At 42.6% G+C, this 24,506-nt stretch overlaps 1 pseudogene; it reads left to right on the top strand.

Annotated features, from left to right (window-relative positions):
* LOC119309165 overlaps positions 1–24,506 on the top strand; it is a 29,927-nt pseudogene that overhangs the window by 4,238 nt on the left and 1,183 nt on the right.

Below are 24,506 nucleotides of genomic sequence, written 5' to 3'. Positions count from 1 at the left end.
TACTGATAAGGATTATGAATTCTCTGACGATCCTGAGATAATTACTTTGGTTGAATCTGATCTTTTGTATGGCTATGAATCTGAAACTGTTGTGGCACATCTTACTAAATTGAATGATATAGCCACCCTGTTCACAAATGATGAGAAATCTCGTTACTACTATATCCTTAACATATTTCCATTCTCATTAAAGGGTGATGCTAAAACTTGGTTTAATTCTCTTGATCCTGGTTGTGTGCGTAGTCCCCAGGATATGATTTATTACTTCTCTGCTAAATATTTCCTTGCTCATAAGAAACAAGCTGCCTTGAGGGAAATATACAATTTTGTGCAAATTGAAAAAGAGAGTCTCCCACAAGCTTGGGGGAGGCTTCTCCGATTACTTAATGCTTTGCTTGATCATCCTCTTAAGAAAAATAAAATACTTGATATCTTTTACAATGGACTAACCGATGCTTCCAAGGACCACTTGGATAGTTGTGCTGGTTGTGTTTTTAGGGAAAGAACAGTCAACCAAGCTGAATTGCTATTGAATAATATGTTGACTAATGAAAATAATTAGACACTTCCTGAGCTAACTCCTGAGCCAAATCCTAAACCAACTCCAAAGAAAAGGGGTGTTTTATTTCTCAGTCCCGAAGATATGGAAGAGGCAAAGAAATCTATGAAAGAGAAAGGTATTATAGCTGAAGATGTTAAGAATTTACCTCCTGTTGAAGAAATACATGGTCTTAATATACCACATATTGAAGAAACACATGGTCTTGATAACCCGACACAGGTAGTAAAGGTAAATTCTCTCTATAGATACGATAAAGTTGAAATCCCCTCTACTAAGTTTCCTAGCCAATGTTTAGATGAATTTGATGACTTTATGGTAGACAAGAAAATTTTAATGCTTATGTTGGTAGATAATTAAAGAGTAATTATTACATGATTGGACGCTTGAGTGATTATATGGCTAGAGTTAAAGGTGAACTTAAACTCATTAGTAAATATGCTTCTATGGTTACCACACAAGCAGAACAAGTACTTAAAGCTCAAAGTGAATTGCTCGATGAATTAAATAATAAACATGATTTTGCTGTTAGAGTGGCTACTAGAACTGGTAAAATGACTCAGGAACCTTTGTATCCTGAAGGCCACCCTAAGAGAATTGAGCAAGATTCTCAGAGAAATAATTTAGATGCACCTAGTCCTTCTAAAAAGAAGAAAAAAGAAAAATGATAGGACTTTGCATGCTTCTAGTGAACCTGTTGTAGACACACCTGGGAATCCCAATGATATTTCTATTTCTGATGCTGAAACACAATCAGGTGATGGACATGAACCTAGTGATAATGTTAATGATAATATTCATGTTGATGCTCAACCTAGCAATAATAATGATGTGGAGATTGAACCTGCTGTTGATCTTGATAACCCAGAATCAAAGAATCAACATTATGATAAGAGAGACTTTGTTGCTAGGAATCACGGTAAAGAAACAGAACCATGGGTTCAAAAACCCATGCCTTTTCCTCCTAAGCCATCCAAGAAAAAGGATGATGAGGATTTTGCGCGCTTTGCTGAAATGATCAGACCTGGCTTCTTATGTATGCGCTTAACTGATATGCTTAAAGTGAATCATTATGCTAAATACATGAAGGATATCATTACAAATAAAAAGAACGATACCGGAAGCTGAAATTTCCACCATGCTTGCTAATTACACTTTTAAAGGTGGAATACCTAAGAAACTTGGAGACCCAGGAGTACCAACTATACCATGCTCCATTAAAAGAAACTAAGTTAAAGCTGCTTTATGTGATCTTGGAGCTGGTGTTAGTGTTATGCCTCTTTCTTTATATTGTAGACTTGAATTGAATAAGTTGACACCTACTGAAATATCTTTGCAAATGGCTGACAAATCAACTGCTATACCTGTCGGTATTTGTGAGGATGTGCCTGTTGTGGTTGCAAACGTTACTATCCTAACGGACTTTGTTATTCTTGATATTCCCGAGGACGATAGTATGTCGATTATCCTTGGTAGACCCTTTTTGAATAGTGCAGGGGTTGTTATTGATTACAACAAAGGCAATATCATTTTTCATGTTAATGGTAATGAGCATAAGGTACACTTTCCGAGGAAACAACCTCAAGTTCACAGTATCAATTCTATTGGAAAAAAATCCAACTATTATTATTGGAGGTTTTGAATTTCCTATTCCTACTGTCATGAAGAAATATGATATTCTTATTATTGGGATGTTCATATCCCTGTTGAGGTAACCTAGTGTTATTCGAAATTTCTCCAGTTCCATGTTATTCAGAATGAGTTTGTTAACAAGACTTGATCAACCTTGTTAGTGGATTCCTTTTGATGATCATGAGATGGATGAAGTTAGAAGGCACAACCTTCTATACCCTCTTTTTACTTTCTGTTATTTAAAATAAATAAAGCAAAAATAGTATTTTCTGTCTGTTTTCTGAATTATCCATGCAATAAAAAATACCCCGAAAATAAAAGTTCTCCAAATGCCCTGCCAGTTTAGTATGATTTTTTCTGGAATATTTGAGAATATCTGGCACTGAGAACACAACAGGGGGAGCAAGCACCTGGCCACGAGGGTCCAGGGCGCCCCCCCTGCCTCGTGGGCCCACAATGGCCCCCCTCCACTTATTCCTGCACCCACACACTTCTTCTTCCTCCCAAAAAAATCACTATCCAGCTCAAGCACGAGTTCTAGCTCACTTTGCTGCCATTTTCGATCTCCTTGCTCAAAGCTCCATTCACAAAACTGCTTTGGGGGATTGTTCCTTGGTATGTGACTCCTTCAATGGTCCAATTAGTTTTTGTTCTAGCGCTTTATTCATTGCAAATTATTGCTGCCTAGGTGACCCAGTTCTTGAGCTTGCATGTCAAATTTATATGGTCCCAAGTAATTTTAATGCATGATATAGGCTCTAGGCACTTGTGGGAGTAGTTGCTATCAGTTTTGTTGAGTTTGATTCACTTCTATTTTAAGTTACTAAAAAATTCAAAAAAATTCAGGAAATGATTAAGAGATTTTTGAGGGGCTCTTCTAGCCAAGGCTCTAAGGATAAATAAGCCAAAGAAAATGAAAAGGCCAAGTATAATCTTCCTCGTGTGGCGAAAGTACAGCCGTGCGAATGGCCTTGTGATGATTTCTTGAGAGCAGCCGGGATTCATGATGACTTTTATTCTTTGGCTGATAATGCGGGCCTCACCGACTTCCTCCACGGCCAGGCTGAACAGTATCTCTTACTCACCAATACTTTCGTGCAAAATTTCTACTATTATCCTAAGAAATCACCTCCTTCAGTAGCTTTTCATTTATATGATGTGGCTAGGGAGATGTCATTACATGAATTTTGCACAGTTTGCAAGATACCTTTCGGGGGCAGCTTAGAGGAACCACATCGTAAAGATGTGGATGGATTTATTGATACTATTACCATAGGCGAATCGAGGAAGGTTTCCGATGCAAGAATTACTAGCATACATTTTCCTGTTTTACGCTACTTTGCCATATTTGCTAGTCGATGCTTAATTGGTCGCGGAAACTATGGAAACCTTAGTGTTCCTAATATTATTATTTTGTTCCATGCTTTATTTCGTGATAACTCTGTTAGTATGGTTGCTATTATTGCTAAACGATTTAGCCTGAACCATACAAAAGGCCCCATTTTTGGAGGTATCTATGTTGCACGTCTTGCTAAACATTTCAGGATACCTATTAGGCATTTTGAGAAAGAGGAAAAATTGTTGCCCCCTACCTTTCTAGATTATAAGAGCATGGTAGCGCATGAGTTTATTGTTAAAAATGATGATAAGATGCTTTTGTATAATCTGAGATTTCATAAGAAACACAGTGAGACTATTATCTTGCCTGCGCCCTCTTTGTTTGATTTAACTGCAGGCCCTTACCTCCTCTTGCCGGAGGCCGTCTATGCGCTCCGTGGCCAGACATCATCTCGAGAGCCTGAGCCGGAACCACCACTTGACCCTTATCGCCCATCATCTTATCAGTGGGATCTGGAGGAGATCGCCAGCCAATGGCAGTACGATGACACTCCTCAGTACACCGGGGAGAGTAGTCGCGATCCATGGCCATAGACCAACTTAGGCCAAGAGCCTAAGCCTGGGGGAGTACGTATTTCTCACCGACATTACATTCATGTTCACACACTCATTATAGTTGTCGGTGCTCATACTTTTTCATTGTACTATCCATGCTAGTTTAATTTCATTTTCTAGCTTTCTTCTTTTGTGCTTGATAAACCTTAAGAAAACCAAAAAAAAGTTAGTTTAATTTCCATGTTGTAGTAGTAGTAATTAAAAGAAAACCCAAAAAGATTTCTCGTTCTTCTTTTGCTTGTTGGGAGCTTTCCCGTGTAAATAGTTTTATTTCTTTTCTTTCCTTTGGGGGTCGAGAGGAGAAGACCATAATGAAAATGTTTAGTGGCTCTCATATGCATGATTGTCAATTTAACCAAGAGCCCATATTACCTTGTCTTCTCCCTTGAATTGAATGCTTACAGATTCCAGCTTAGTCCAATGCACGTGCACTATTATTATTATCCACACCGTTCGGTCGTGCGAATGAAAGGCAATAATGACGATATATGATGGACTGATTGATATGAGAGAAGCTGGTATGAACTCGACCTCTCTTGTTTTTGTAAATATGATTAGTTCATCGTTCCTGATTCAGCCTATTATGAATAAACATGTTTGAAATGACAATTACAAAATATAGTTGCTTATGCCATGTTTAATTAGCTAGGAGCTTATAATGGTTTACCTAGCGTGCCAACATGCTATTAAAATGGTTGTGATGTGGTATGATAGGGTGGTATCCTCCCTTGAATGAATTGGGTGACTCGACTTGGCACATGTTCACGCATGTAGTTGAAACAAATCAACATAGCCTTCACGATATTTATGTTCATGGTGGATTATATCCTACTCATGCTTGCACTCGGTGTTGATTAATTTTAATACATGTTCATGACTGTTGTCGCTCTCTCAGTTGATCGCTTCCCAGTCTCTTTCTAGCCTTCACATGTACTAAGCGGGAATACTGCTTGTGCATCCAAACTCCATAAACCCCAAAGTTATTCCATATGAGTCCATCATACCTTCCTATATGCGGTATCTACATGCCGTTCCAAGTAAATTTGTATGTGCCAAACTCCAAACCTTCAAATGAAATTCTGTTTTGTATGCTCGAGCAGCTCATATATCAACTAGGGCTATCTGTATCTTCCATGTTAGGCGGGTTATTCTCATGAGGAGTGGACTCCGCTCCTCATTCACGAGAAAATGGCTGGTCACCGGGATGCCCAGTCCCATGCTCAAATCAAATCAAAATAATTAAACAAAACTCCCCCAGGATTGTTGTTAGTTGGAGGCACCCATTGTTTCGGGCAAGCCATGGATTGATGCTTGTTGGTGATGGGGGAGTATAAACTTTACCATTCTGTTTGGGAACCGCCTATAATGTGTGTAACATGGAAGATATCGAGATCTCATAGTTGTTATGTTGACAGTGAAAGTATACCGCTCAAATTGTTATTTATCTCTATTTCAAAATCGAGCTCTGGCACCTCTACAAATCCCTGCTTCCCTCTGCGAAGGGCCTATGTATTTACTTTTATGTTGAGTCATGACCCTCTTATTAAAAAGCACCCGCTGCAGAGCACCGCTGTCATTTGCATGCATTACTATTAGTTTATATTGGGTATGACTATGACTGGATCTCTTTTACCATGAATTACAATGTTTAGTCAGTCCTTGATCTTTAAAGGTGCTCTGCATTTATGTTTTGTGGTCTCAGAAAGGGCTAGCGAGATACCATCTTGTTATCTCATAATATGATTGTTTTGAGAAAGTGTTGTCATCCGAGTTTTATTATTATTGCTTGCTAGTTGATTATGCCAATGATATGAGTAAACAGGAGACCTAATGTTATTGTGAATATGGTTACTTCATAATCTTTGCTGAAAACTTGAATGCTGGCTTTACATATTTACAACAACAAGAGCAAACAAAGTTTGTAAAAGTTTTTCTTTATCACTTTCAGTTTGTTAACTGAATTGCTTGAGGACAAGCAAAGGTTTAATCTTGGGGGAGTTGATACGTCTCTGTCGTATCTACTTTTCCAAATACTTTTGCCCTTGTTTTGGACTCTAACTTACATGATTTGAATGGAACTAACCCGGACTGACGCTGTTTTCAGCAGAACTGCCATGGTGTTATTTTTGTGAAGAAATATAAGTTCTCGGAATGACCTGAAAATCCACGGAGCAAATTTTCAGAATTAATTAAAACATACTGGTGAAAGAATTAGTGTCAGTGGGCCCACACCCTATCCATGAGGGTGGGGGCGCGCCCCCTCCCCTAAGGCGCGTCCCTTGCCTCGTGGCCCCCCTGGACGTCCACCGACCTCAACTCCAACTCCATATATTTGCTTTCGCGGAGAAAAAAATCAGAGAGAAAGTCTCATCATGTTTTACGATACGAAGCCGCCGCCAAGCCCTAATCTCTCTCGGGAGGGCTGATCTGGAGTCCGTTCGGGGCTCCGGAGAGGAAGATTTGTTGCCGTCATCATCGTCAACCATCCTCCATCACCAATTTCATGATGCTCACCGTCGTGCGTGAGTAATTCCATCGTAGGCTTGCTGGACGGTGATGGGTTGGATGAGATTTACCATGTAATCAAGTTCGTTTTGTTAGGGTTTGATCCCTAGTATCCACTATGTTTTGAGATTGATGTTGCTATGACTTTGCTATGCTTAATGCTTGTCACTAGGGCCCGAGTGCCATGATTTCAGATCTGAACCTATTATGTTTTCATGAATATATGTGAGTTCTTGATCCTATCTTGCAAGTCTATAGTCACCTATTATGTGTTATGATCTGACAACCCCGAAGCGACAATAATCGGGATACTTCTCGGTGATGACCGTAGTTTGAGGAGTTCATATATTCACTATGTGTTAATGCTTTGGTCCAGTACTCTATTAAAAGGAGGCCTTAATATCCCTTAGTTTCCATTAGGACCCCGCTGCCACGGGAGGGTAGGACAAAAGATGTCATGCAAAAGTTCTTTTCCATAACCATGTATGACTATATTCGGAATACATGCCTACATTACATTAATGAATTGGAGCTAGTTCTGTGTCACCCTATGTTATAACTATTGCATGAAGAATCACATCCGACATAATTATCCATCACTGATCCGACATAATTATCCATCACTGATCCAATCGCATCCGACACAGAACTAGCTCCAATTCATCAATGTAATGTAGGCATGTATTCCGAATATAGTCATACGTGCTTATGGAAAAGAACTTGCATGACATCTTTTGTCTTACCCTCCCGTGGCAGCGGGGTCCTATTGGAAACTAAGGGATATCAAGGCCTCCTTTTAATAGAGTACCGGACCATAGCATTAACACTTAGTGAATACATGAACTCCTCAAACTACGGTCATCACCGGGAGTGGTCCCGATTATTGTCACTTCGGGGTTGCCGGATCATAACACATAGTAGGTGACTATTGACTTGCAAGATAGGATCATGAACTCACATATATTCATGAAAACATAATAGGTTCAGATCTGAAATCATGGCACTCGGGCCCAAGTGACAAGCATTAAGCATAGCAAAGTCACAGCAACATCAATCTCAGAACATATAGTGGATACTAGGGATCAAACCCTAACAAAACTAACTCAGTTACATGGTAAATCTCATCCAACCCATCACCGTCTAGCAAGCCTACGATGGTATTACTCACGCACGGTGGTGAGCATCATGAAATTGGTGATGGACGATGGTTGATGATGACGACAGCGACGGATTCCCCTCTTCGGAGCCCGAACGGACTCCAGATCGGCCCTCCCGAGAGAGTTTAGGGCTTGGCGGCGGCTCCATATCGTAAAACGCGATGAATCCTTCTCCCTTATTTTTTTTCTCCCCGAACATGAATATATGGAGTTGGAGTTCAGGTCGGTAGAGCTCCAAGGGGCCCGTGATGCAGGGGGCGCACCCATGGGGTAGGGAACGCCCCCACCCTCGTGGACAGGGTGTGGTCCCCCTGGCCTTGATTCTTTCGCCAATATTTTTTATTAATTCCAAAAATAACTTCCGTGGAGTTTCAGGTCATTCCGAGAACTTTTATTTTTGCACAAAAATAACACATGGCAGTTCTGCTGAAAGCAGCGTCAGTCCAGGTTAGTTCCATCCAAATCATGCAAGTTAGAGTCCAAAACAAGGGCAAAAATGTTTGGAAAAGTAGATACGATGGAGACGTATCAACTCTCCCAAGCTTAAACCTTTGCTTGTCCTCAAGCAATTCAGCTGATAAACTGAAAGTGATAAAGAAAAACTTTTACAAACTCCGTTTGCTCTTGTTGTTGCAAATATGTAAAGCCAACATTCAAGTTTTCAGCAAAGATTGAACTAACCACATTCACAATAACACTTAGGTCTCATGTTTACTCATATCAATGGCATAATCAACTAGTGAGCAATAATTATAAATCTCGGATGACAACACTTTCTCAAAACAATCATAATATGATATAACAAGATGGTATCTTGCTAGCCCTTTCTAAGACCGCAAAACTTAAATGCATAGCACCCCTGAAGATCAAGCACTACTAGGGAAAACCCTAGTAGTAGCGCGGGTTTTGAGGCTATCAGCAGCGCGGGAAGCCGCACTACTACTACGGCGCTACAGCTAACTATTAGTAGTAGTGCGGTCCGCACCTGCGCTACTACTGTTGACTATATCAACAGCGCTTATCTGGAACGCGCTACTGTTAGTTAGTTGTAGCGGTTTCCTAGCCCCTCACTACTGCTATATCTTTCATCACCCCCCTCCCCCCGCTTCCTGCCCCGTTTCGGTTTTAATAAACTGCAATTTCCAGATACTAGGTACTACTAGATATCAATTTCATAAAGCATTATAGGTACTAGGTAGTACTCCCTCCGTTCCAAATTACTCGTCGTGGTTTTAGTTCAAACCACAACGAGTAATTTGGAACGAAGGGAGTACTAGATAATAATTTCATGTATAGTCAACATGCATCCTCAAGTAGTACAAGGTCATATCGACGACGATCATCATATGTAGTTCTAGATGATATCGACGACGATCATCATATGTAGTTCTAGATGATATCAACGACGATCATCATATGTAGTTCTAGATGATATAACCACACACACACACATATGTAGTTCTAGATGATATCAAAGACGATCATCATCCTCAAGCCTGGGCGGTTGGTGTTCCTGATAGTAATTAGGATGGCCTGTCCAACACAAAGATTCTTGCCATCGAGGAATTTCTTCCACCCAACCGAGTTTAAGTGTGTGCGACCGTCCGTGTCCACACGGTAAGTACAGGTTGTGACGGAGCCCCTTGCGGTAAGGCGTAGTTCAGCTGAGCCTTCTTCATCAGGCTTGATACCATAACTCACAGATAGGCTCTTTGCCAATTTCTGAATAAGAAAAACATATCAATTAATAAATAGCCTCGCACATACTCTTGCAAATAAGTATATATGGATTATTTACACTATTAATAGTTACTTAGATTCTACACTAATAAGCATATGATCGAACTCTACACTAAAGCATATCATCGACTAGATTCCACACAACATATAATTGGACTCTACACTAAGCATACAATCGGATAATTTGCATTTGTAAGTATAACATACCATATCATGTCGATCGACCATGGTACTTGTCAGGCGGGTCACGAATGGCACCCCGACAAAGTCAGCACATGGCGGAATTATGTCCCATAGGTTGCACACTTCCTCCTCGCTCAGCCTCATTCTTTGAGCTACAATGGCTTCATGAAGTGGGTCCTCATCATCTTCATCGAGTGGGTCCTCATTATCTTCATCATCTTCGTCATCTTCATCATCTTCTACCAGGTTGATATAAATGACAACCAGCTTGGGTCTTTCTGCTCTGAAGGAGAAGCTGATCAACTCACCACTAGTAAGACGCATGCGGGCGAGGAAACGGGCCCGTCCATCTCCTCCAATCTGCGAAATATTTCGTCCTTTCTCGACCTTCATAGTGTACGGCCCCCCAGGAGCCTCAAATGTCATAGTGTCTCCTTTCAGCATGTTGAATTTCAACCTCACATTGCATGGGACGATCTGTGTAAAAAAAGAAAAATGACACAATGCAGTAATGCCAACACTAAAAATAAAATAGTTGTTACATTTCATATAATCTCTTACCGCCGCATGATGAAAACTCGGCTGGAAGTAGATGCCGAACAGCTTGCCAATTGCAAGGTTGCTAGGGCACCTTGACTTGCACAATCGACATGGTGGTGGTGGTGGTGGCGCCATTTTCCTAAACCAATATGCAGAGTGCCAAATCTTCATAGCTATCTTCAGAGCTATCAACTAGCATACTAAATCAACTAAATCAAAATGTTCTGTAAATCAACTAAATCAACTAGCCTATTAAATCAACTTGCCTACTAAATCAACTAAATCAAAAAGTTCTATAAATCAACTAAATCAACTAGCCTGCTAGATCAACTTGCCTACTAAATCAACAAAATCAAAATGTTCTAAATCAACTAAATCAACTAGCCTACTAAATCAACTAAATCATATGAACTAAATCAAAATGTTGCATATGAACTAGCCTACTAAATCAAAATGTAGTAGGGAGGAGGGGTTGTGGATGGAGGAGGGAGGAGGGAGAAGGAGGGGCGACTGGAGGAGGGAGGAGAGAGTAGGATGGAGGAGGAAGGGCAGAGCGAGGAGGGGCCGACCGGCGGCGAGTCGAGGGAGGACAGAGGAGGAGGGCGGTACCGAGTCCAGCAAGGAGGAGGAGGTGACGGCGGCGTAGAGGGAGGAGGGGTAGGTGACGGCGGCCGCGGGGGAGGACCGGCGCGGGGGAGTTGAGGGGGAGGTCGCGAGTGAGTGTGAGTGTGAGTGTAGATAGGATAGAGGAGAGCGTGGGTGGTGGAGGTAGCTAGTTTTAGCAGTAGCGCGGTATTGGTAAATGCGCTACTGCTAAACTACCTAGCAGTAGCGCCCTTCTAATTAACACGTTGCTGCTATAACTAGCTTTGCGGCGGGGTCGTGGAAATAGTAGTAGTAGCATGGCTCAGTGGAGGCGCGCTACTGCTACTTTTATTTCAACAGCATGTTCTGGTGGAGCGCGCTACTGATAAATTGCAGCAGCGCCTTATTTTAAAACTCGTTGCTGGTAAGATCCTGTGTATAGGCTTTTCCCTAGTAGTGAAGGACTGACTAGACATTGTAATTCATGGTAAAAGAGATCCAGTCATACTCAATATAAATTAATAGTAATGGATGCAAATGACAGCGTTGCTCTCCAACTGGTGTTTTTTTAATAAGAGGATGATGACTCAACATAAAAGTAAATAGATAGGCCCTTCGCAGAGGGAAGCAGGGATTTGTAGAGCTGCCAGAGCTCGATTTTGAAATAGAGATAAATAATATTTTGAGCGGTATATTTTCATTGTCAATATAACAACCAAGAGATCTCAATATCTTCCATGCTACACACTGCCTCCTAATTCTTCAAGATTGAACTGCCCCCCCCCCCTCCCCCCCCCATCGAAAATTGGTGATCTATCAGTATTGTTCAATCTGAGCCTTGGTAATAACTTGCTTCAAGGAAGTATTCCAAAAGTAACTGGAACGATGAAAGAATTGGAGTATCTGGATTTATGATCAAACAACTTGAGTGGGTCGATACACGGGTCAATTGAGCATTGCTCCAAGTTTCGCACTCTAAAGTTAAGCCATAATCACCTCAATGGCAGCATTCCTATTGAACTAGGGATGTTGGTAAACCTACAAGATTTGTTTGATCTAAGTGACAATTCATTCGAAGGAAAGATACTGAGTCATCTAGGTAGCCTGAGCATGGTCGAGAACTTGAATCTTTCACACAATGCATTGAACGGCAGCATTCCGTCATCATTTCAGAGCCTAGTCAGCCTCTTATCCATGGATGTGTCATACAACAAACTGGAAGGGCCGGTTCCACAAAGTGTGTTCTTTGAAGATGCTCCAACTGAATGGTTTTTGCACAATAATCAACTATGTGGTGTAGTTAAAGGTTTGCCCTCTTGTGAAATTACTCAAAGTCGTGGACAACATAAGAATTACAAAGTTATTTTACTAGCTATAATTCCTGCCACTATTGTTGTTGTGCTTATTGTTAGAGTTATATTGATGATGGCCTTTGGCCTTTTGTATTCTTGCCTTTTGGCATCCTCATGTACATCATATATATGGTGGCTTTGGCCTCCTAATAATACAAGTTGCATATTCATGACATGGTATTAGAGCTCTAGATTTTTCTTTCGCACGTCTGCTACTCCTACCGCAGACGCCTCTTCTCCCACCCACCCCGTTTCATCCAATCCTAGCGGTGCCCTCGTCATCCTTGTGTTCGCGGGTGTCTCAATTTGGAGGCATCGCACCGTGCGTCTTCTTATCCAGCAGCAGGTGCACGCCCTGGCCAGGGGTTGTCTGCATCCGCCGCTGCAGGCCAGCAGCCGATCTTTGCCGCCAGCCACTGGATTCCTCCATCTCCAGTGCCTGGACGAAGATGCCCACCCATCTTGTCCGCTTCGCGATCTGCTACCTGCCTTTCCAGATCGAGCAGCTCGGGTCACCGCCCAAAATCGGCCGCGTCGGCCGGCCACCGGTTCCAGGTGCCATCCGCGTACGTGTCCGGCCGGTTACGCCTCAGATCGGCCATGCTAGATCGGCCACCGGCCACTTCTCACACCTGTGTGTGTTAACTACGGGGCTGAATCGATCCACCTGCATGTGTGTTGTGTGTGTGTGCATACGGGCTACTCCCTGCACGGCCCGTGAATTGCTTTGGGCTGCTGGTGAGCAGACGGCTACTCTGCGAGTTGGTCTGCTTCTGTTTGCCTGACTTGAAGTCTGTGGTGACAAAAAAAAGAGAAAAAAAAGCAAAAAAAGTGGTACAATGTGTTCGTCGGGTACCCCTCTCCCGCGCTGCCCATGTTTTTCTTCAGTATTCCATACATTGATCCCGTCTCGCACATGCGCCTTTCCTCGGGGCTTGGTACTCGCCCGTTTGGAGGTGGTGGTTGTCGCTCTACTCCGACACCTTTTGCGACTTCCACCGGTGCTGCTGGTCGCTCTACATTGACTCCTTCGACAGCTATAGCACCTCTTGTAGCTGCTTCTCTGCATGGTGTTGGTCATTCTTCAGCGACTCTTCCCACGATTTCTGCAACTGATGATTCTCGCCCTATGTCGACTGCTCCCGCAGCTTCTGCACGCGGTGGTGAGCGCTCTATGTTGACTCCCCCAATGGCTTTCACATGCGGCTCTACGTCGACTTTCTACTCACAGCCGACTCTCCACGCGGCTTCCACGGGAGGTGGCGACTGCTCATCGTCGACATGTGTTTCTACCTCAACCTCTCTCGCGCGTGTCCCTATCTGCCCGTGAGGTTGTGCAGCTGCGATGCCTACTTGATGCTTGGGATTCTTCGCCGACAGGTTCTGCAGTTTCCGTGGTTGACTCTTCTGGCACTGAGAAACCACCACCTACTCTTCTAGGTACATCCTCATGGATTCTTGATACTGGAGCTTCCTTTCATATGACTTATGATTCTTCCACTTGACCTCTGTTCGACCTGTCGAGTCTCCTGTTCGTGTTCTTACATCTGATGGCACTCCCCTCCCTGTAGCCAGTCGAGGCACTCTTAGCACTTCTTCATTTTATGTTCCCTCTGTCGCTCATGTTCCTCGACTTACCATACAGCTCATATCTGGTGGTCAAATTGTTGACTCTAGTTGTAGGGTCATTCTCGACTTTGATTCATGTTCTGTTCAGGATCGTCGCACGGGCGCTCTACTTGGTGCTGGCCCTCGATGTTCTGATGGTCTTTGTGAGCTTGAATGGCTTCGTATTCCCTCTGCTGCCACATGTGCTAGTCTCGCAACCAGGGCCGATCCATACATATGCGGGGCCCTGGGGCGAGACGACAAAATGGGGCCCTCGTGGGTAGATAAAAATTCAGAATATATTGTATTTCAAAAGCATTTGCATAATTCAATATCATTCAATAATTCAAGTCTTTGAGCTAAGTAAGAAGCCAAATATACTTCTGAACACTTTTAAGTTCTTCGAAGAACTACTATTTGTATAAAAATGTCAATTGAACCTTTATGGGATTCTACCAGGTCATCTCTCAGTTTTTTTCTATTCCTTTTCTCACTTATAAACATTTTTTAGAAGACATGTAACCAAATAATGAAATAATTGTAGAAAAACAGTCAATACAGGGAACAAAAACACCTGAATATGGGCATATGGCTTGATGTCGAATTGTCAATGCAGCTTCCTAGATCTGCAAGGCTGCAACACTGATTCCCCATCCCCCCTTCTCATCCCTGGATCCAATGAAGCTTTGAAGAACAGGCCAGCAGAAGAGCAGGAACTAGGAAGAGAAGAATTGGAGATGTCAGATGGAGCAATCAGAGGCGTAGAGGCGGGCTATTTAACAATGAATGAAAAAAGTACTTGATTAGGCGAAGGAGGGAGACTTACCATCTCAGATGCGGTGATGCCTCAAACGTCTACTTGATGGGGAACATTGAGGATGCAAACATAGATGATTGGGGGAAGGGAATAGCACCATCGATCTCCATTAATGTATACACGGGTGAGGCACATCGAATTTGGAAGTGCATGGGAGCGGCGGCGCCGTTCTCTGAGATTGGAGAATTCGGGGAAGGAGCCGAGGCGGCGAGGAGACTGGAGGAGATCGATGGAGTGCTCCAGTTCGGTCCGTGAGTGCTAGCTACGTGGTGGGCTTGGGCTTTCTTTTATTTCCTCTTAATTTTTTCTAGACCTAAAGAAGATACTACCTGGGCCGGGGCCCCTACATCCCAGGGGCCCAGGGCGGTCGCCCCGTTGCCCCGGCCTATGGGCCGACCCTGCTCGCAACCCCTGTTGTTGCATCTACCAGCTCTTTTCAGCAGTGGCATCTGCTCCGTTTGTTTGGTTGTGTCTGCTATGTTTTGCTTGCCCCTCATGAGCGCACCAAATTGACCGCTCAGTCTGTTGAGTGTGTCTTTCTTGGATACAGTGATGAGCATAAGGGCTATCAGTGTTGGGATCTTGTCGGTCGCCGGATGCGTTTTTCCCGGGATGTGACCTTTGATGAATCTCGTCCCTTCTACCCGCGTCCATCCTCCTCGGCTTTTTCTATGGAGGACATCTCTTTTCTTACTTTCCCAGATACACCTCCCTCTGTGCCCAGTATTCCTACTCCTCATCCTGCTGTTGCAGATCGGACGCCGTCCTCTCCTATGATTTCTTCTACTCACTCGTCGCATGATTCTCCACCTTCATCGCCGATAGCTTCCCCTTTTCCACCTTCATCATCGATACATTCCCCGTCTCCACCTCAAGTGATTCCACCTCTTCCGTCCTTTCCTTTTCATTATACTCGTCGTTCACGTGTTGTGAATGAGTCTGCCGATGTGCCCTCTACTTCTGTTGTGTCGTCTTCCTCCTCTCACCCGAATTATGGTCTTTGTTCTCGGCCTTGTCCGCCCCCTGACCGATATTCTCCTTCTCGTTATGGTCTTTCGGCCGTTCTTGAGCCGACTTCTTATCGAGATGCTATTGTTCATCTTGAATGGCAGTTCGCGATGGCAGAGGAGATTGCTGCCCTTGAGCGCAATGGCACGTGGGACCTGGTTTCTCTTCCCCCCGTGTTCGTCCCATCACTTGTAAGTGGGTCTATAAGATTAAGACTCGCTCTGATGGTTCTCTTGAGCGTTATAAAGCTCGTCTTATGGCTCGTGGCTTTCAGCAGGAGCATGGTCGTGATTACGATGAGACTTTTGCTCCTATGGCCCATATGACCACTGTCCGCATACTTATCACTGTGGCCTCTGTTTGCCATTGGTCCGTGTCTCAGCTTGATGTTAAGAATGCCTTCTTTAATGGTGAGTTGTGTGAGGAAGCTTATATGCAGCCACCACCTGGGTATTCAGTTCCTGATGGCATGGTTTGTCGTCTTCGTCGCTCTCTATATGGCCTTAAGCAAGCCCCCTGCACTTGGTTTGAGCGTTTTGCCTCTGTGGTCACTACAGCTGGTTTTTCGCCCAGTGCTCATGATCTAGCGTTGTTTGTCCACCTTTCTGTTCGTGGTCACACTCTTCTTCTTCTATATGTTGATGACATGATCATGACTGGCGATAATTCTGAGTACATTGCCTTCGTCAAGGCCCATCTCAGTGAGCAGTTTCTTATGTCTGATCTTGGTCCCCTTTGTTACTTTCTTGGGATTGAGGTTTCCTCCTCCTCTAATGGCTTTTCTATTTCCCAAGAAAAGTATATCCAGGGTCTTCTTGCTCGTGCGACTCTTAGTGACGAGCGCACTGCTGAGACTCATATGGAGCTCAATGTTAACCTTCGTGCTTATGATGGTGAGCTCTTGTCTGATCCGACGTGTTATCGTCATCTTGTTGGGAGTCTTGTCTCTCTTGCTGTCACTCATCCGGATATCTCCTATCCGGTCCATATTCTGATCCAGTTTGTTTCCGCTCCCACTTCAGTTCACTATAGTCACCTTCTTCGTGTTCTACGATATCTTCGTGGCACGATCTCTCATCGTCTCTTTTTTCCTCGTACCAACTCGTTATAGCTCCAGGGCTATTCAGATGCTACGTGGACCAGTGATCCTTCGGATCGCCGTTCACTTTCTGCTTATTGTGTTTTTCTTGGTAGTTCTCTCATTGCCTAGAAGACGAAGGAACAAACTGTAGTTTCTCGTTCGAGTGCAGAGGCCGAGTTGAGAGCTATGGCTCTTATGACGACAGAGGTGACTTGGTTACGATGACTACTGGAGGATTTTGGTGTTTCTGTTACTACACCTACCACCCTCTTGTCCAATAGTACAGGTGCTATCAGTATTGTGCGGGACCTTGTGAAGCATGAGCTTACCAAGCATATTTAGTGTTGATGCTTATTATGTGCGCGCTGCTGTGCAGGATCATGTTATTGCTCTTCAGTATGTGCCTTCCGAGTTACAGCTAGCGGACTTCTTCACGAAGGCACAGACTAGAGCACACAACATAGATTTCACCTCTCCAAACTCAGTGTTGTCGAGCCACCATGAGTTTGAAGGGGGGGGTGTTAGAGTTATATTGATGATGGCCTTTGGCCTTTTGTATTCTTGCCTTTTGGCATCCTCATGTACATCATATATATGGTGGCTTTGACCTCCTAGTAATACAAGTTGCATATTCATGACACTTATCACCACAGTAGTAACAATATTGAGATATAAAAGGAAGAAATATAGCACATGAAGTGGTAATGGCTTGCAGCAAACAAAGTTGTTCGTCATCTGGAACATTGATGGACAAGATCTGTACAAGAAAATTGTTGACGCCACAAAGAATTTCGGTGATAGTCACTGCATTGGAACTGGAGATAGTGGGTCGATGTATAGAGCTCAGTTACCTAGTGGTGAAATATTTGTGGTGAAGAAGATCCATCTGATGGAAGATGATGAGTCATTTGATCATGAAATAGATGCATTGATCCATATTTAGCATCGAAACATTGTGAAGTTATTTGGCTACTGTTCTGCAACTCAGGGAAGATTTCTGGTGTATGAATACATGGACAGAAGAAGCTTAGCATAATCTTTAAAGAATAGGGAAACTATAGCTGATTTGGATTGGATAAGAAGGTTAAATATTATCAATGATGTTTCTCATGCTTTATCTTAAATGCATCATGATTGCTTTGCACCGATAGTCCATAGAGACATATCAAGCAACAACATTTTGCTTGATCTGGAATTCAGAGCATGCATCTCTGATTTTGGTATAGCCAAAGTACTATATGCGGATGATTCAAACTGCACAAGGCTTGCCAGGACAAAAGGGTATCTTGCCCTAGGTAAATTATATCCTTTTCTGTTAGATCTGTGTGTTGTTATGTTTTCTTTCTCTCCCGACCAAATTTTAAAATTTTATATTTATTTTGCTGAGGATGCCAAGAAGTAATTTGTACAAATATCCTAATTTCTTGTTTAATCTGTTATCCTATCATAGTTTTGTTTGCCAACCACACTTTGTTTGTCTCTACTCTCTAGTCTGTACAATCTACAATGGCAACAGTTATTGAGCGAACTTCTTTAGCAGTTGGGTAATACTCCCTCCGTTCCTAAATATAAGTCTTTATAGAGATATCACTATGGACCACATACGGACGTATATAGATGCATTTTAAGTGCAGATTCATTCATTTAGCTCCGTATGTAGTCTATAGTAAAATTTGTACAAAGACTTATATTTAGGAACGGAGGGAGTACTACCTTTGTTGTGTGATCCTCTAGATTCAGTATGTTGAAGTGTCAGAGAAATCTAACTGTTGAATATTGGTGTGGCAGAGCTTGCATAATTGTTCGCACACGAACACGTCACGTGTACCCTCAACGCCGGGGGTGATGCACCGCAGCTCACCTCTAAGGAGACCCGTCGGAAGCGCGGTATGCAAGGCAATCCGGTGGGCTCTTTTGTAGACCCGAAACCCCACACGCCCGGAGGGACCCCGTCAGGGCGCGCGCGGTTATGAGATGCCCTAGGTCGACCTGATCGCCCCCAGGGCCTCGAGGTTCGCCGCCTTGCAACAAGAAGAACATGCGAAGAACGAGGAAGAAGAAGAACAAGGGAGAAGGAAAAAGTAAAGGTAAAAAGTGCAAATAGATTTGTTCGATTGTGTGTTGTTCAATCGCCCGTCACCTCTTATCTATATAAGAGGCGGATGGACTTCCCGTACAAGAAAAGGACTTGCCTTGCCGTCCAAATTATCAAAATCTGGCCAAACTCGGGCTTCTCACGACCTTCGGCCCGGATGTCCGGCTCTAGGCCCGGATGATCCGGCCTAGCCCAGTTTTCTGACAGCAGCTCACTGTTTGGGCTCTAAAATTCACATACGACCTCGGATTTGGGCGAGTTTTATATCGAAATCAACCGCCTCGACGAGATGCACAACTTTCATGTTGAACACTTTTCGATCTGAGGACGTCTTGAGGAAGTTTCAGGCTGTTTTATAACATCTGCAGCAGAAAAAACTGCCCGGATGTCGGACTTTTACCCGGACTGTCCGGCCTCCATCCGGATCATCCGGGATTGGACCCAGATCATCCGGCTTCAGCGTCAACCTTCTGGCGTCTTTGTACTTCAATTAACCGGATGATCCGGACCCCGGCCCGGATGATCCGGCCAAACATTGCTGCAGCGCACGATTTTGCCTGTAACTTTTGCATATGACCTCGGATGGGGACGATTTTTATATTAAAATCGTCAGTTTCGACGATACGAAGAACTTTGCAATTGTAAGTTTTTCCATTCAAGGCCATCCTAATTAGGTTTCATGCTATTCTTTAATCTGGTGTCAATACGCGCATCTCTAAGATTGGCATAACTTTTGCATCCGAGCTTCGTTTTAGACCATCGCTATATTTATTCGATCGGCTTGAAGAGAGCCATCCAGTGGTGACATGAACTCATAATTTTAACATCATCTCATTATAGCCTCAAGTCACCCTTTGCGATCATGCCATTTTCGAGCGTCAACACGTGCCCCCCTGTTTTTTTGGCAAAGCTAGCGTGCCGAAAAATAACTTGTACCGTGTTGGTTCTAAGGACGATGTCAACACTCCATCGACCACTTTGCACGTGCTTAGGGCAATAAATATATATCGGCTCTTATTTGTTTGAATCCTTGATGCAAACTTTGGTGAAACCTTCTCAACTTCATTAATAATCCAATGATAAATTTCCATAGATATATCTCAAGGTCATCCTCGGAACCATATTATTCACCCTTTTATTAGGATTTTGCAGATAATCAACAATAAAATTTCTCCAATCCTTACTTTCGCCTGCATAAGAAAAATTCATTAGTGGCCGAAGCGGTGGACTTCGTTTCGGCCTTACCTATTCTGACGAAACTAAGCATCGACTATTGATAGAAATACAATGCAACATGAGTAACATAGTAGCCAAATGCTTTGCTATGCCAACTCTTTTGAATTGTCATGTCTAGATGTGGGAATAATTTCAAAGCAACCCAAGGAGGATAGACATCTAGACGTGCCTCAAGATAAATTATAAGTGATTCGTCAAAACATTGGTAACCCTTGGATATTTGTTGCACTACTCATAACAAATCACCGGAAGCCGAAATATGTATAGCACCTATGGCAACCAAAAGCACCAAACTGAATAAAATTTCATATTCGAATGTGATTATTGTGCAAAAATATTTTAAGTGGCATGAGGCTTGTTTTGCTCTCCTATTGAACTAAGGACGATGTTAGGGTACCACACCGACCATGCTTTGACATATTCTTAGGGCGATAGATAAATATCAGCCATTACCATGAGGTCCATATAGAATTCACCCACCAAAGTATGTATAGCCGAAATAAACAAATGAAATAGCAATAAAATATTTCGGCCCCTTTGTATTAGCAACAAAATTGTTACTAACCAAATGTATAGTGATTTGGTAATACCCTCTCATGATATAGAAAATTATGTTGCAACCATGGATTAAAATAAGCCCATTGAGGGTTACCAATCATACCTGATGACGAATTCCATGGCATAGGTGTTAATGGCATAGTTGAAGAATATGGATAATGTGTAGACCGAAGATGCTGAAACCTTCGTCTTGGTCCTTCATAGTTTTCACTTTTTTCCTTCGTCACCTTTGCCGCACTTCTTGTAATGGAAGCTTGCACATAATTCTTATTTTGAGCACTTCCTTTGGGAACCCATGCCATATTCCTTTCCTCAAGTTCTTGTGCACTAAGTTTTTGTAATTTCTTCTTTTGCCAATATGATAAGCCAAGTGGGCACCCCGGCTGCGATTTTGTTTGAAGCAATGTCAATTCTTGTTTTACCTTGTGCACTCTCAACTTCTTTTCTTCAGATTTGGCACTTTGACTCTCAATAATTGGTTGCTTCATCTCATTGTTTTGAGTAGCCAACGTCAACACTTTCATTGGCTCTTTCTCATTTGAGATCAAATCTGAAGTAGCACTCTTACGACCATCTCTTTTAACGCGGTAAACTTGTTTGACCACCTCTTTCTTCTTCCTTGAGCTCCAGACCGATTCCTTATGATTGAAACGTTCTTTAACATGTCATTGCTGAAATGTTGATCTTCTTGGAGTTGCATAACATTGGTGAGATGGTCTAAAATAAGATGGAGAATGTGCCCTTGTATCATACCTGTCCCATGATGGATATGGATCTACATGAGCATAGGGAGGCATCCACGGCATTGGCATTGGCGGCCTAAAAGATATGAATATGTTGCATAAAAATTCTCACTTTGCCAATACCGATCCTCATATTTGCGCCTTGGGGGTGATCGTAGTTTCTTTGCATGATTCGACTGATGAGTATTCTCTTCACTCTTCTTTTGATATTTATTCAATAGTTCAGTGAAGGTGATTTTTGATCTCTTACACTTGCGCCTATTTCGGCCTTTGTTCTCTTTCAGTTCACTTTCATTGAACATTGGATTTGCTTGCTGCCCCCCAGTCCTTGGCGTCTTCATTGTAGCTTCGACAGAATTCTCGGCCTCAAGATGGTGTTCATTATGCTCTTCAGCAACTTCTCTTCTTGAAAGCTTGATCCCGTCACCTGCAGTTTTTACCTTCTTTTTAAATGGATCGGCTTGAAGCAGCCGATGCATAAACTTTTTCCCATCAGGACCAATCGGGATAGACTGGTCATCTCTTGGTGTCTCAACAAATTTCAATCGTCATTTATCAATGGCCAATTTAACTATTTGACGAAACATATTGCAATCCTCAAAATTATGTTTGAACGAATGATGCAACCTACAATACATTCGTCCTTGAATTGATGGCTTGACATGGTGATCAAGAATTCTTATGTAATTATTTTTCAGCAACAAATCAAATATTTGATCACACATGCTTGAATTGAAGGTAAACTTCTTATTTTCTAGCTGATCTTGCTGTGATAACGGCTTTGGAGTTAAGCAAACGAATGATTCAGATTTTGTATCACCCCATTCGGCTATGAATTTTATTTTGCATTCTCTTACCGATGTCATTGGATAAGAACCTATACTTGCATCGGTTTGCTCAGTAGATTTTAACCTTGGCTTTAAATTTCTGAAACGAAAATAGTTAGAACATACATGTCTCAGTTGAGACCAAGTGTAAGCCAAGTAAGAAATAAGCAAATCTACACCATTAGATATGAACTTTAGATAAAGCAATGGGGAAAGCCTTGGCTGCAATAATTTTTCGCTATCGGTCTTTCTGAATGGTGTAATGTATTGACTGATATACTTTGTGACAATCTGATTGCTAACAAATGAATTACCCTTCTTCATTGGTCTCTCAATATTTCTTATGAATTTTTTTCTAATATATGCATCAACAACTAAGTCATGACCAAATCTGAAAACAGGTAAATTAATTGCTAGACAGACCTCTTCAAATATGTTGGGAGAGCGTGATGGTGGTGTGATTTGAAGAATATCTTGCTCCGCCTTCTGATAGCTCCCCAACGCCTTGTCATAATTTTTTTCTTGATTTCGTGCATCATTAGTTTGAAGATATTTGTCCACCAAACTTTCTTCGGCTACTTGTTCTTGTTCTTGAAGCTCGTCAATTTCTATGGCACGAAACTCATAGGGCAGGAAGTAGGTTCCGTTAACGTCAGAAAAATCAAGTATGGCTGTCTTGCTATACTTTCCATGCCCTTTCTCAACAATGTTTGCCTCTTTGGATTTGATGGATTCGGAATATATACTACTTGATTCGGCTTTTTCAACCGAAGCACTTTTAGTTTCCGAATCATCATTCTTTTCACCAGTTATATCAATTGGCAAGACTTCTTTTCTTTGAGCTAATTCCCTATCAATTCTCTCTTGGCGAAGTACTTGCACCCTATCGCGCAAAGCTTTAACTCCCCTCTCAATTTCAGCCCGCTCTAGATTAGTTTGCCCCCAATGCTTTTAGGATCTTTCGGCAATGAAGTATTAGTGTTACCGAAATTTTGCAATTGTGTAGGGGGTGTATAATATGCTGCGGTACTAGGTGGAGGTGTATGCACTTCTGTATAACCATATGCTCTCTCACCAATACTACCAATTGATGAAGTTTCATCCTCCTGCAAAACTCTAGCCTTTATTGCAGCATAATCAGGAAACAAACCCTTTTCATATTGTTCAAGGCAAAGAGCACTAATTCTCTTGTTTTGTGTCAAGCTCTTTTTTAATGCAGCCACAACCGCTTTTGGAAGGGATTGCTCCGCAATACTTTCAGATTCTTTCGGCAATGATTCGTGAGAGTTGTCAAAATTCTTGAATTGCGTAGAGTATGCATTATATGCTACAGTATTTGATGACAGCACATGTGTTCCTGTAAAATTTTCACTTATTCCGCTATGACCATGAAGACGCGGGCCGAATTATGAACATCTACAGTTGCATACGGTGCTGAAAAATTACTAACATGAGGTGTAGCATATGATGGTAGAGAGTAACTGGCCGAATAACTAGTAGTAGCATGGCCAATTCTCCCATCCATCGGTAAGGTTGGATTCACATATTGCAAATTAGTTGCCGATGAATAAAAAGGTGAAACACTTTCTTGTATGCTATTAGAAATTTTAACATGAGGTCTTTCAAATTGATTAACCAAACCCATCATGTTGTTCATCGGCATATGGATTTGTGGGGTTGCCGATGCATGAGAGTTTGGATACATATGGTGTACGTTGCTAAAATCATAAGAATTTGAAGCATGAAGATTGTTTTGCATCGGCCCTTGCGCATAATTAGATGCATGATTCATAAAACTAGGGCTAGCCGATATAGTATGCTCATTAGATGATCTAGCAACAACATATGCATTATTTGCATCTACATATGTGAATTGGGTATTCATATTACCTTTGTAGATTGCAAACCCTAGATGACAATCTCTTCGTACCAAGAACAGGCCGAAGACCATTCAAAGCTTCGTCCCCAGCGGAGTCGCCAAAAAGTGTGTTCGCACACGAGCACGTCACGTGTACCCTCGACACCGGGGGTGATGCGCCGCAGCTCACGTCGAAGAAGACTCGCCGGAAGCGCGGTACACAAGGCAATCCGGTGGGCTCTTTTGTAGACCCGAAACCCCACACGCCCGGGAGGGACCCCGTCAGGGCGCGCGGCGGCTATGGGCTGCCCTAGGTCGACCTGATCGCCCCTAGGGCCTCGAGGTTTGCCGCCCTGCAACAATAAGAACAGGCGAAGAACGAGGAAGAAGAAGAAAAAGGGAGAAGGAAAAGTAAAGGTAAAAAATGTAGATAGATTTGTTCGATTATGTGTTGTTCAATCGGCCGTCA

Source organism: Triticum dicoccoides, chromosome 5B (genome assembly GCF_002162155.2).
Source record: "Triticum dicoccoides isolate Atlit2015 ecotype Zavitan chromosome 5B, WEW_v2.0, whole genome shotgun sequence".
In the NCBI taxonomy this organism is placed as follows: Eukaryota; Viridiplantae; Streptophyta; class Magnoliopsida; order Poales; family Poaceae; genus Triticum; species Triticum dicoccoides.
Note: the sequence above shows the minus strand (reverse complement) of the source record. Positions and strands in the feature narration are given on the sequence as shown.